Source organism: Lutzomyia longipalpis, chromosome 1 (genome assembly GCF_024334085.1).
Source record: "Lutzomyia longipalpis isolate SR_M1_2022 chromosome 1, ASM2433408v1".
NCBI classification, from domain to species: Eukaryota; Metazoa; Arthropoda; class Insecta; order Diptera; family Psychodidae; genus Lutzomyia; species Lutzomyia longipalpis.
This window is the reverse complement of record NC_074707.1, coordinates 10158837-10173634: the sequence shown is the minus strand read 5'-3', so window position 1 is coordinate 10173634 and position 14798 is coordinate 10158837. Positions and strand designations below refer to the sequence as shown.

General features: G+C 34.2%; 1 protein-coding gene and 1 long non-coding RNA gene across 3 annotated transcripts in view; both read left to right on the top strand.

Moving 5' to 3' along the window:
- LOC129788275 (klarsicht protein) overlaps positions 1-14798 on the top strand; it is a 166813-nt gene that overhangs the window by 56757 nt on the left and 95258 nt on the right. The window lies entirely within an intron of this gene.
- LOC129790636 (uncharacterized) overlaps positions 700-14798 on the top strand; it is a 28957-nt gene continuing 14858 nt past the window's right edge. The window contains exon 1 of the long non-coding RNA XR_008750595.1: positions 700-14751. This is a non-coding gene — a long non-coding RNA (uncharacterized LOC129790636). The remainder of the gene's footprint in view (positions 14752-14798) is intronic.

The window sequence follows — 14798 nt, the reverse complement described above, 5'->3', positions numbered from 1 at the left end:
ATATAATAAATCATGGTGGTGCTTAATTCAATCCAGGAAAAGCTATTTGGTATTTTTAGCGAGGAGGAATATTTATTTTTTAAAAGGTTCCACTTCTATGCGATCAGAGAAGATTATACTTAAAATTCTCAATGGTTTATTAATTATGGAAATGGATAAAATCACTTCCATGTAAGCGATTAATGCGGAAATTTGAGTTTTTTACACACGAAATTGCCTTTGAGGTAAGCTTAAAAAATGTGTGAACTTTGATGTATTTTTGCGAAAGGTTCTAAATATTTTTTTTTAAGAATTTTCTTTTAATATGTTTGTTTGTACATCTACAGACAAATATTAAAAAAAATTCTTAAAAAATATTAGAACCTTTTACAAAAATACATCAAAGTTCACGAATTTTTTAGGCTTACCTCAAAGGCCACTTTGTGTGTAAAAAACATGAATTAATAAATAAATAATAATAATAAATAATAAACAAATAAATAATAAAATAATAAATAAATAAATAATAAAAAATTATAAATAAATGAAAAATAATAAATAAATGAGTAAAAAACTGGTTAGTCAAAGGCCACTTCGTGTGTAAAAAACATGAATTAATAAATAAATAATAATAAAAAATAATAAACAAATAAATAATAAATAAATAAATAAATAAATAATAATAAATAAATAATAAATAAATAAGTAAAAAACTGGTTAGTCAATTTTTTCAAAATTAGGTGTTAAATTGGACATGAACTAAGTAATTAGTTGGTGTTCCACTTCGTGGCCAACACCAAGTATTGTAATCGTCGGATTTTCCGACCACCTCAGATCGGGCTCAAACTTAGTATGAGCACGTTTCAGACAACCCACATTCCAAAAATTGTGGTGGAAAATTTTTGATCCGGCCGGCCTGCCGGCCGGCCTGCCGGCCTGCCGGCCTTCCGGTGGTCCAAACTTTGCCTTATAACTCGAGAACAGTAACAGATAGAGACTTTCTGTTTGAAGTTTTCTATAGAAATGTGGGTGTAAAATTTCATTTTTTCGCATTTTCAAAATCCAAGATGGCCGCCGTCCGCCATTTTGAAATACCGTCAACCACTTCCCTTATAGCTAGAGGTCTGAAATTTTATTATGTTGTAGAGCTCAGTGAGATGTTTTCATCAACAATTCATACTTGACAATCGGTCAAGCGGTTTAGCAAATATGGCGGCCTAAAGCAAAAAGTGTTTTTTCGATATAACTCGAGAACGGCTTGACCGATTTTGACCATCTTGGTATCAAATGAAAGGTATTGAGAAGCCCTACAACTCTTTAGAACATTTCAAGTTTCAAGAACATCCGCAAGAGGCACTAAAATCAAAAACAAAAATTGCCTAACTTTAAGGGGCAATATCTCCGAACATCTGTTATAGATTTCCTTTAAATTTTGATATGTTGTAGCCGGACTCAATATCTTTCTTCAGTCCGAAAATGAAGAAATTCTATGTCGCCGTTTAGAAGATATGGCAATTTAAAAAAATCATGAATTTAAAAAGTTGTAAGAGCCATATCTCCTGAACTGCTTGACCGATTTTGCTCATCTTGGTATCAAATTAAAGGTTCTGCGATTCTCTACAACTTTCTAGAACAATAAAATTCTCTAGAACCATTCCTTCAGGACAAAAAATGCGAAATACTGTTTTGGTAAAACAAAAAGCCGCCATTTTGTGTTCTGGATATGACCTTGAAAAGTATCAAAATTTATCCCATATTCTAGCTTATTTTAAGACCTTTCCATAACTAGTCAAGAAATGTCTGTAGGTGTTATAGAACTTGAGATATGACCATTTTTATGCATCAAATTACTGAATTTCACAAAAAAAAATCAACTTTGCCTACTGATAATGCTTACAAATCGTATTATAACGCATAAATTAACTTCTACACGTTGTGGGACACCAACTCTTATAACTGGACGCGTTATGATTGACTTTTCTGTAGGTATCCTTTGTCTGAATTTTTATAAAAAAAACTTTATTGAAATTTTGGAATGGCATTTTTTTTAATTAATTCTCTTTTAAAATTCATCATTTTCTGACCTGATGAAAACATTCTGAATTGACGAAAATTTATATAAATCATTCAAAATATCTCTTTAATATTTTTTAAGGTCAAAATGTTTTTAAATCTGATTTTTCAGTGTTTGATAAAAGTTTAAAAAAATATTCTCTTAATTTCATTTACTAATAACTTCACAAGCTTTTTTCTGAGCTTTTTTGTGATATTTAAGAGCTTAAAATAATGTTTTTCTTATATAAAATCATGATTTTTGGAGATTATTTGTAGTCTTTAATACTTTTAAGTTAAAATTAAATTAAAATAAGTTAATTAAAAAAAAATAATTGGAAAATATCGTCATGAAATAACTCATTGCCAAAATTAAATTGATGTTTCTTTATGTATTAAAAATTCTGTTAAAACAAACTCTACATACTTTGAACTAAATTCCGGAGATATTTATCTCCTTCATCAGGCCCAAATTCCTTGGAAAATTCCTATCCCTTCATCAAAAATCATTTAAAATTGACAAATCCAACAATTTGAGCGACAATATCTCATTGGAAGAAGGAATTCCTCTCTCTCAATGGATATTAAAGCTAATTTTAGGGGCAAAGAAAATATTTCTATGCTGTATGAAAATCCATTTTTAAACCTCAAGTTCATTGCTCTTGCGGGATGCTGTATAAATGAGGAATTTCCCTCGCTGCAACTTAAATAAAACACTATACAATACCGAAAAAAAAATCATTCTCCGTATGGTTTAACGCCCAATACACACAGTGGTGGCTTCTCTATAATGTAAAAGTAAACAGATATAAATTCTCTTCTGGGATTCTCGTGCATGAACTTCTTTTCTTTTTTTTCTCCACCATATACAACACATTTTATCCTTCATTCATCTCTTCTAAATGTACGGCAAATTTGTTGACAACAAGTCACGAGATTTCGTGACACGAGACTTCACGGTATGGTTGTTTTTGGATGGGGGTGAGAGGGGTGGATCGGAACGAGTGGAGGAGATGTGCGAAATGTAGTATATAGAAAGGATCGCGATGAGGCTATAAATAATACGCGATTGTGGAGAAAAATCGCGTAAAATGGGTGTTGTCTGTACTTTTCTCTCTCTCTCTCTCTCTCTCTCGCGTCTCTCTTGTGTGGATATGTTGGAACGCGCGCGCGGTTTTGTACGCGAAGCATAATGTATATAGCGTGCTATATACATATGTAGCGAAGTAAAAAGTATGAGAGGGGCTCTTTTTCGTATTGGATTCCCGTGTGTTGTATGTGGCTGTGAGTAAAGCGACTTTGCTCTTGGTTTTAGTTGCATGTGAGGCTTCGTTGGAAGTGGATTGATTTTTCACAAAGCTCCCATTTTCTTGTCTTCTCATTCATGGGAATGTCTTTGCGGTGCTTTTTTTTCTTTCAATGTTGGACTCTTTCATTTGGTGACACACAAGGTGAAGAAAGAGTGGTTTAATGTGCAAAAAAAATCCTAATAAAACTCCGGGTTTTAATTTAAAAACATTCGCACTCAAGCGAGCCATAAACTTATACACCGCATATTTTGCGCAATGACTCAATGTGCTGGATTTAATTATTTTTCAACTTGAAACATTTTGTTTTTTAAAAGAGAATATTAAAATCTCTGTGGAAATGTGCCTTTTTCTCGTGTGCCTTCTTTTGCCTAAATGGTAAATTGCTGTGTGGAAGACGTGTAATGTAAAAGAGTTTAAAGTAGACAATTTTCGCGAGACCAACAGTGTGATGTTGATTTAAATTAAGAGAACCTCTGTGGATTTTTTTGCAAAGAAAAAAGAGAAGATGAATCATCGAATTACATAGTTGTGTGTCTTATTGAATGTGATGTTTCTACATGCGGCAGATGAAGATATGCTGCCCTGAAGAGACTTCCACAGTAACTGCAGCACATCATAAGGAACGGAGTGATGTTGTGTTAAAAATAATTTCCAAAAGGAATTTCCTTTAAATTATTCTTCACAGCGTGTTCCCTCTTGAAGATTAATCCTCACTAAGCGTGTGTGTTTGTGTGGATGTTTATCCAGAGGCATTTCCCAAAAACGAATTTAGATTTTGAGAAAAGTCCCAACTTGACGAACATTCTCTTCTTTTCATCTTTGAAAATATATGTGCGGAAACTTTGTCAGGAAGAAGTGAATGTTACAAACAAAATTGTGGTGTTCAATGAAAATTTATTTTTAACCATCTCACAACGCTTTTCTCAAGCTCTTGATTTGATTTTCTTCTCAAAAGTGAAAAGATCGAATGATTAACAAAGTGTGATACCTCTTTGACAATTTATCAATTTCTTTAAACGATCCGTCCAAGATTTACAAAGGAAAAAGTTTTCTTTCCTTCTTCAAAAGAAGACCTAAAAGGTACGAAAAGAAAAAAAAACTTTAAAACGAAACAATCAAGAAGAACCTTTTCTCACGTGCCGTGGCAATTAAATGCAATTTTATTGCGGATAGTTTTTTGAGTGTTTTATCACGTTTTTTTGCCTTAATCGCGCGAGAGGAGATTTTTAGTTGAAAGAAAATTACTTTAAGTGTTTTCGGTAGATATCACCCCGTAAGCTGTGCAAAAGTATACGAATCATCATTATTTTCACATTGATACAACACCACTTCTTTAACAACAAAGTAAAGAAATTGGAAATTTTATTTCACTCATCATCCTTCCGTGGAAGCCAGTAGTTTTTTTAACCTTTTACGAGGTAAGAGAAGTTCAAACTAAACAATGATATTTTTGCCATTTCTTCTTTTTCCATTTTAAATGATAAATCACAACAAAAAGCAATTTATTGTTGGTAATTGATTCATTGGTTGTATATCCCAAATTGGCCCCTAGAGACACTTTAACGGGGAAAAGCGAGAAAATTATTATGTGGCTTTTAGAGTGAGAGAAATGGGTTTTTGACCAAATTTAGTTGGTTGTTTTCCAAAAGAAAAAAAAATCTCTTAAGCTGTTTTGCTGTTCACAATAGATGGCAAAAATGGAGATATATAATAATTTAAGATGAATGATTGGTGAATGTGAGAAGGAATGGGATTTTATGGTGTGTCGCGCAAAGTTCATGGTGGAAAAAGCAAAAATAGCAAAAGAGCGCGAGAGAGAGAGGCAAACACAATAGTTATGATAAATTATCAATCGACAAATCTACCCTAATAAGGCAATAAGCAATTATATGGAAGAAAAAGAATCGAGACATCGGCGATGGGAGCGAAAAGATAGAAAAGTAGTGGAAAAGATGGAGTAAATTGTTTATGCGGAACTCAAGAAGTTCTTGCTCACTGTACGTAATTGGTATCAAAAAGGGGAAACATGTGGTTTGGGTACTTGGATGCAACAATATAATATCATATATTGGAGTTGCATAAGATAGGTGGAATCTCTCTTAGTTGATCTCCAACCGTTGTTGGGTGTTTTTAAAGCTCTAGAAGCAAGCTTGTTGCAATTTATTCACTTATACGTTCCACTTCAAATGAATTGACGTTGGATGTCAATTGGAAAGGCATAGCTCTACCTAGATATTTCTCCACTGATAAATTCCATGATAGACTTGGACGTGGTCGGTCTAGAGGGAAAATTATTCGTTGTTGTACAGAGAGTGATGAAAATACTTCTTGATGGAGGGTAAAATTAAGTCAGGTTTAGTCCATTTCTTAGGCTAGGTCTAGTTGTTCTGAAAACTTTACATTTTAAGCCTGAACTCAAGTTTTTTAGGGTTAGGCTTTTAAGGTTTAAAAGTAAGAATTTAAGAAGGTCCTAATTCTTCTTATTCTAACCTTAAAAAATTAAGTTCTGCCTAAAAAACTTAAGACTGGTTCAGAGAACTTCGGCCTAATACAAAAAATTAAAGATAGTTTCTGGAAAACTTAAGTCTAATATATTTTTTTTTAGATCTGACTTAATAAATTTAATAGCTAGCTTAAAAAACTAAGCCTAACTTTAAAAATTCAGGCCTAGCTTACAAAACTAAGCCTAACTTTAAAAACTCTGGCCTAGGTTAAAAACTGAAGCTTGGTTTAAAAAAACTTACGTTCAGTATAAAAATCTTAGGTCTAACTTAATAAATCTTAGACCTAACTTTAAAAAAAATTAAGCCTAACTTTAAAAACTCTGACCTAGGTTAAAAAACTAAAACCTGATTTAAGAAAACTTACGCCTGACCTAATGTGCCTAGGCCGGACTAAAAAATATATATTTCCGAATTTTTCAAATATAGTTTTTGATTATTAAATTGGTTAAAATAATCCATTTTTTAATATCCAAAAAAATCAATAAAAATTTTTTAGCTCCTCATCGTTTTTCTTTTATTTCAAGAATTTTCCATTTGAAAGTTTTCTGAATTCCAACAAACCCTTAAGTTTCCATTGAAGAATACCAAAGTTTCTTAGCTTGTCGTTGCATGGAAAAATGAAGACTTCATGTCAAAGGAGGGCAGATGCTGAACTCGGTCTTTTTAATTATTTTTTTTCTTCTTTCTACACACCACAAGAGAGAATTATTTAATACTTCTTACAATGTTGCAAAAAAAAAAAGCACGAGCGAATTTCTTTGTATTGCCATCATGTGGTTCTACTTTTCTTCTTGGAGGTTTTTTGCAGTGAAGGAAAGAAAATAAAAGAAATCAACAAAACCAGAATGTATTGGTTATAAGAATTGAGGGGACAGAGTTGGTATTTTGCTGTGGCATTCGAAACGTGGGACTTGTTGCAATTGCTTGGGACTTCTTAGGCTTTCTTCTTATGGTTCTATTCAATAAATTTTCATCTCTCTTGCACTCAAGTTGGGATGAAGAGAGTGTTGTGGCTTTGTGATTTAATTTATATGCTCCATCAAGAAACATTGAGAATAATTCACATGGCACCGCATAGAATTCAAAATTGCTCCATTGAGGATGTGTTGAAGTGTGTGCAAGATTGGATCGTCGAATGATGGAGAAATGGTCGTCAAAAACATTTCTCTTGTGCCATCTTTTGCTTGATGATCTTAATTTTTCCCGCATATGCAATTGAAGCTAATCGTTGCGTGAATTGTGTGAGTGATCTCTGGAAAATATCTCTAAATCTGTCGTCGAGTTGATCTTGAGAGTACGCGCGGTTTGGTACGCTGAGTTCAGTCAGCACAAGAGAGGCGATCTGACGTACATGCCGGGCTTTTTGTGTGGTGTGTGTCCCATGGGTGGAGATAATGAATGATCTCAGCGGGTGATGACAATGACCTGAATAGAAAAAAAAGAGCGCGTCACAATTTACAAAACATTTACGATGAGCCAAATGAATTATTTCATTTGCTAAAATAGAGACATTCATCTCTCCTACCAACTCGTTGATGGACTTCCTTCTCGAGAGAATAATTTTGAAGAATTGCATAAAATTGCTTTTCAACAACATTCTTTTATATTGTTTTTTATTCAACTCAATTGGAAGAATAATAATACCTGTCTGTGAAAGAAATTCTCTCTCATAAATTCTTCCTGGAATTATGCAGAAGTTCCCCTTGATATATGGCTTTCTTTTTCTGTATGTTTTCTCTATGGTAATTGTCTGTGCGTTCTTCCGCGGATGCGTTATTCTTTCTTGTACGTACAACGATTGATAAATTCTGATATGTCTCTGTGGTTGAAAAAAAAACCCGAGCTTGATGGGGGGTTAGGTGAACCATGACCAAGCACCAATTTTGCTCTGGCAAAGGACAGCCGGATGGGTATGGAAAGGAGGGCAAAAAAAGAACCAACAAGCGGTGTGTAACCTGCAAAATGGCCAGGTGCATTAGGTGAGGCAATGGCGCACGCGCTGGGTTGAAAAAGAAAACGTAAAGTCCTTGGGCAATGAACCAAGCTGTGCGATCTTTTAAAAATTGGCTTAGATATGTGGCTGTGAACGCGGGAAAAAGACAATAAATGTCGAGTTTGTCTGGGGGGATTTTTTATGAGAAGGAGTTTATACATTTTGTCGTTTGGTTTTGAGAGAAACGTAGCAAATATCTAGAATTATAAAAAAGATCGTAAAATGTTTAAAAAGAGCTTAATAGACTTTTTATCATGCCTTGAGGATAGATGAGACAGTATGTTAAAAGATTTGAATTAAAATTCACAAGACACGCCCCTATTGCAACTAGTTTTGTGTTCTATGCTCAATGCATATGCTTCAGCGCCCTATTGGTCATTTTTTTTTTAAATATTTGAGTACAAAATTAAGGCTGTCTAAAGATCGATAGAAGATGAATAGAAAATTAAAAGAAATTGTAAAATGAATCAGAGAAGCATATGCTTTACGATTTACGCTTTATGCATTTCTAGACATATATTTTGCAAGATTTTCAGTTGATCCCAAATTGTTAGTTCTGTTTGAATATTTTACGATTTACTGCAACCTTTTCCGCATCTGGCTTGAAACTTTCAAATAAAGGCAATGAAAGTCTTAAAAATGCATAAACCCCTTTGAATACCCTACAAAGGTTAATGCCCCTAATTCCAATCTTCTGCTGCACAAATATTAAATGCGAATTTGCAAAGAACGTCTATTAAGTGATTTCTTTTTGAGTAGTGGTCTCGCCTCGAGTGCACCAAGTTTTCTGCTTCTTTTGCCAATCTTTCTTTTTGGCCAAAAAGGTAAACCTGAATTTGAGTCATTTTGCCCTTCGTTGTCCTTCATTCCTTTTCGTCTTTTGTCTTAAAACCTTCTGTTCCAGTCTGGAAGATTGTGTGTATGTGTTTAGGAGGAAACTTTGAAGTGGATCACATGAGCAAACACCAAACTGGTTCTCTTCCACTTGCATTTTGGCTCCTTTCTTGAGTGTCTTGAGAGAAAATCAGACACTATCTTTCGTTGGCAAAGACGTACATATTGGGGAAGGTGAGATGGAAACCCAAAATGGCCAAGAGGTGAAACTTGGCAGAAGATTCCACCAATTTCATTGAAAGAGAAAAATATCCGCGATGTACTTTGCGTATAATACCTACACACAAAAAAGTGAGCCAACGAGCAATTTATTCAACATGCTTTTTCTGCCACCTTTCGCAAAATTTTTCATCAACAGCTGCTTCGTCAAAGAGATGGCGGATTTTTTTTCTTATTTTCTCTCTCACTTTAACAGCGTCCACCGCCAAATTTCTGCTGCTGTGCGTGGAAAATGACAAAAATAACCATTAAAAAGAAGTCTTATAAACTTCCTTCTGCGTGTGTCGTGTCGGTTTAACACGATCAAGACTCTTTTTTTCGCGATCTTTTGTCCGCGAAGATCATCAATTAATTTTGGTGGGAGCTTTTTTTTTTGCACCGCGTGCAGATCTTCCAATGATGAGCTTTTACCTGCGAAGTAAAAAAAGAGTCATTTATCATCTTTCAGCCATGTTCGGGGTGTATTATTTCCAAATTATTTTATTTTCGCTCCGTGGACTTTTCATGTGTCTTCCTACATTGTTTTCGCGTGATTTTTTTGTTGCTTATTTGGTCTCTTTCAGTCTGCCGTGCCGCACGATTGTACGATTTTTGGGTGAGACAGTTTGTTCCATAAGAAGGAGCTCTTATGTTTTTATTTTATATTTATTCTTTAAGAGATTCTTTTTATTCATTATGGGTTTAAAAAAGATACTTAAAGACTTAAAAAATAATTTTAAAAACTTTTTGAAAAATCTGTGCAAGTTTCTCCAAAAAGCAGAACGTCGCTGGAATGCAAAAGAGCGACTTTTTGGTTTTTTTCAAAGCTTTCAAATTTTTCTTTTTGAATCTTCTTGCATTTAGCTGTGAAAGAGACTGCAAATTATAAATAAAATCTTACGTATTAGAGAGGAGGGGGCTATATAATTGCTACATAAACGCAAAACTCTCACGAATCGCCGAAATCTCTGTGAGTGAACATCTTAAAGAGATCTATATGTAGTGTTTAATATTTTCTTGCATGACCTTGCGTTTCGGTACTTCTCTTTTTTTCCCCTTAATGTTAAAAGCTTTATACCTGCCAACAATTCAACGATGAGAGATTTTGCGTAATTTTTTTAAATTTGGGATCTCCGCTTTATTCTTTTCGTGCTTCTTTTTTGCTGCTAAAGTCCAATCTTCTACACCATCTTGCGATTGAAGAGATGCTATATCAAAAAATCCCATGTGGTGCCAGAGAAGACGAGAAAAAAAAGTAATATTTGTAAGGAGGAGGAAGAAAAAAAGAGGAGATAATTGAGAGTCGAAGCCAGTAGTCAATCAACATTACTCAGAAATGGACAAAGTAGTGCACAATTTGCATATTTCATCGATCAATTGAGTGTCTCGTGTTACGCATATTAAGTAGAGCTTTGGCAGAAGTTGAAGATCATGGGAGAATTGGAAGAAGAAAGCGCACGGAAAGGCAACAAGAGAAAAAAAAATTGCGAGTTCTCGATCACAATGCGGAGGACAATTACATAATGAAATTATATTGCATACGATCCGCTCAATCATCGCGCAGAGAATCAATGAGAATTTTATGCATGATTTGGGTTGAATGATGTTTGTGGGTCTTTCACCTGCTCTGGTGGCAGCTTTCGTCTTTCGCGCTGCGCGCCAGATGATTGTGGCTCCGAAAAGGCCACAAAACGTACCTTCTTATGTGCATTGAGGCAGAGATAAATTGCAGCAAATTGACTGCTATATGGATCCAACATAGAGTTGCAATGAAGAGAAGTTTTTCAATTCAATTTGGTTTGAACTCCTGATCACGCGCTATATGTAGTTTGAAGAAAAGCACAGAATTTGCGTATCTGTATAAATTTGATTGAAATCAACATACACGGAAATGCAAGAGAGAAGGTTATGGAGATCATGAAAATAAATTGAACGACTCCATGAAGCTACCACAACCGTGTGCTTTTTAGAATAAATCCGTATGTACCGCCAATTGGGAAACTTCACATATAATATGGGTCTCTGGTATATTCAAATGCCAAAGAAATGGTGAAAAAGCTTCAAGATGGAGTGAGATGAATTTTAGATTGCAAGTAATCACGAAATTTTCTTCACAACAAACGGCAATTAGGCTGTTCAAAAAGTTTCCTGTTCAATGATGTCCGTTTGAAGCCAATACAGGCTTGTTGTGGAATTCTTAGTTATTGTCATAATCCGATTAAAGCAGATAAAAAGCCTAAAGTTAGGAACAAACGTAAGAATACAGTTTGGCTTGAATTTCTAGGCGTTTTTTCGTAGGCACCTAGAATTAGAGTTTTTTGGACTTAGAGTTTGATGGCACTATAATAAACTCTGGCCTGTCTCATTTTAAGGCTTTGCGTTCTCGGAATAAAAGGCCTGATTTGGAATCAGGCGCTAAGTCCCAAAATCGTTAACTTTGTTAATTGGTTAGTTATCCAGTTTAGCTCAAATTGGAAAACTGCTCTAATCAAAAATAGGAAGACAAAAAGAACCATTGAAAGTGTCAATTAGGACTAGAAAACTCAGAGTTTTCCATAATTTTCCTTGAAATATTTATACTTAAAGTATCTTCTAAACTTAATTAATGTCGTCTAACATTCTTAAAGAACATTGCAAAGAATATTCAATAATTCTTCATCAAATATTTTGATCAATTTTACTGAGAAAATCAATTTGAAGACTTTTTGAACAGACCTAACAATGAAAACCAAGAACTTCTTGAGAAATCACCGTCTGTATTTTCCTCGTCGTCGGTTCATTTGAATATACGACAAAACCGAATGAGTGAAAAGTGAATAAAATTCACCTGAAATGGTAAAAATTGCTTCTATGCAAAAAGCTCAGTGGAGTCTTCGTTAGTGGACACAGCATGAACATTGTTGCCTCTGTGGTTGGAAGAGAGACCTCTTGCATGTCAGCTGATTTTACAATTGGATTTTCTGTCGCACCAAATGACGCAATTACACAACATTTCTGTATTATAATGATTCGTGAAGTGGATTTTCCTTTTTGAGTGTCATCAACAATATCAAACATAATACAAAAGACTCTTGAGAGAGGTTTTTTATTCAACTCTATAAAGACAAAACCCCAATCTTATGGACGAGATTTAACGATTTATGTACTCTTTGGTGAGGTAAAAATGAGGTGAAGAAGATGGTGAAAGAGTGTTGTGTGTGAGGAAGGAGTGGGTTTCTTTCAATTATTTTTCCCTCCTTCGGTTAGGTTAACACTCTTTCACAACAAAAACCCTCCTTTAATCGATTCTTTCAATGTTTTGCTACATCTTAGTGCTAAAGCTTTTTTTTTTCTCTCCATCTTTCTTTCCTCCCTATTTTATGCTACTTAAAGTAAAATGCAGAAAGAAGGAGGAAAACCCACACAAAATACACTCTTCAACCTCATTTTAAATGATTTTCTGATTTTACCGCTCTTGCGTACAAGTCTCAATGACTTCGTTTCGGCGGGGGTAATTAGAAGTTTTGTGAATGAAGAGGAAGTTTCTTCAGAAAGAAGTAGAAGAAAAAAAACTTAAGTGGTGCAACTTTTCCTCTCTTAATTTCTAATGACGAAGAAAGAGTCAATTAGGAAAAATAGTGCGGTGTGTGTACATAAAATGAGAGCGGTTTTTTTTTCGCTTAAAAGTTTCAAAACTTCGCGTAAACAACGTACAATTAAACAAGTAAATTTGTTTGCAACGAAAAACCAATTAACCTTGATTAAAAAGGAAGGAACTCTGACTTGGCATTTTCTAATTCATTCCGGGCGCGACTGTATGAGCAAGTGATTGGTATCACAATGTTTAGGAAAAGGTGGTTTCTGCTATATATTAAGAGAACTGTCTTAGCTATGGTGTGGCTCTCAAATTGCACAGATATATTGGTTCAAAAAGGGCGTTAATGTTTTGCACTGAAAAATTAACTAATGCGATAATTAAGTATGGAAAGCAAAAATAAGGAGGGAGTTTTGGAATTTTGAAATGTTGCCTTTTCCTTCCTCTTTTATCTCTCTGTATGCCTCCTCTGTCTGTTTTAGTTACTCTCACTCCAATTTTATCACATTAAAATGTCTTTTCCATGTCTTTTTTGGTGGCAAAGAAGGGAAGAGTGGTGACTGTCGGGGCAATATGCAATGAGGTCAAGAGATAAAGCTTAAGAGGTTCTCCAACAACTCAATTTCTTACAATTTTATATACTTGACTCTATAAATACTTGGAAGCTTTTTGGCTTTGAAAACAACTCCAAAGAAGAAAAAAGTTGTTGAGGTTGATGGAGAAGGAAACCTGAGGTAATTGATTCTTTTGTTATTCAGTGGATAGTCTTCGTAAAAAGGAAACCTCATTAATTGATTGCTTATCCAAGCTTGGGTACCATGGTGGAGGTGTTAAGTGCCCGTTGGGTCTCGCGGTGACCTTTCAAGCAGGCACAGTGTGATTGAGGAAAAGTTGTACACTTTAGGCCTCAACTAATCAGTTTTATTTACGTTCCTTGTGTCCCCCTGTTGTAATTGGACTGAATGACGCCATTCAATTTGTTATGCGCCCCAGAGTTGAAATGCTAGCCGAGAAGGCTAATAGATTAATTTAGGAATTTGAATTTTTAACAGTTTTTATTAAAATCAAGGGGTACAAATTGTTATTCAAGCTACGGGGATTTTGAAATAGTTAGTTTTATTAAATTTCCGAAGAATTTCTAGCGATTTATGTTCAACCCTGGCAGTTTGTTACGATTAATTAACCCCGAGAAGAATTTTAAAATCTTTTATTATATCATCGAAAGTTTTATAGAGTAGATTTAAGAACTGCAATAAAATTCATTCTTCATGAAACTCAATGTTATAAAATAACGATTATGTATTGCTTAACCCCGATAATTTTCTAGCAGTTAATTTAAGTTCCGAGAAGTTTTACTCTTCATTAATTCTTTGATGGCTTCAATTTATCATTCAGAACTTTCAAAGGGAATAAATTTAAAGTTTAAGATTTTTCTAGCAGTTAAGTTTAACCTAGAAAAGTTTTGAAATCAGATTTACTGCAATAAAATATGATAAAATTAAATCAAACCATCATAACAATTCTAAAGAATCACAGCTAATAGCTTTAGTTTTATGCTCTGAACTTATGGCAATTTTCAAGCGTTTTAACCTTTAGAATTTTCTAGTAGTTTTTTTCTAAGCATAATGGGCTTTCTAGCAGTTTTTCTTAAAATTTTAATTAAATTTTTGTTTAATGATAACAATTTTAAAATGAATGGAAATTAATCTGCAAGAAAATTCTAGCACTTTATGTTTGATTTTAAAGCTTTTCCTAAAGCTCTAACCCCGTAAAATATTTAATCTTCATCTTTAACGTAAGTTAATTAGTACAAAGGTCACACTCGGTGGTTCCCAAAAATTATCATTTAAACCATGTGGTGCAACATTTCCCTCACCAAAATTATGTAAACAAAAATACAAACCATTTGGTCAAAGCTTATCTACATATTTTGTGTCCCAGATTAGACTATTATCTTATCTGGAAAAACATTGTGGTTTGTTTTTAATGCAACTCTGGTTGGTCAATGGTGCGACTATATGTATGTAGTATCTGAAGAGTGTCGATTAGACAGAAAAGCTTTTGAAGGGACGGAGGGAGTGTGAATGGATTGAGAGTCGGATGTGGAGTGTCGGTCGATCAAGTTTAATGAACTTTATTGTGTAAATTGTGTGCGGTTAAATGGAAAAACGACGAAAAGTGTGCTAGAAATGTTAACTCAACTTCTTTTATTTTTCTTCTCAACAACTCGTCAAGTTTTACAGTCAGGTATTGATTAACGTCGCATGGGATATACTCTTTCCACTCATTATTAT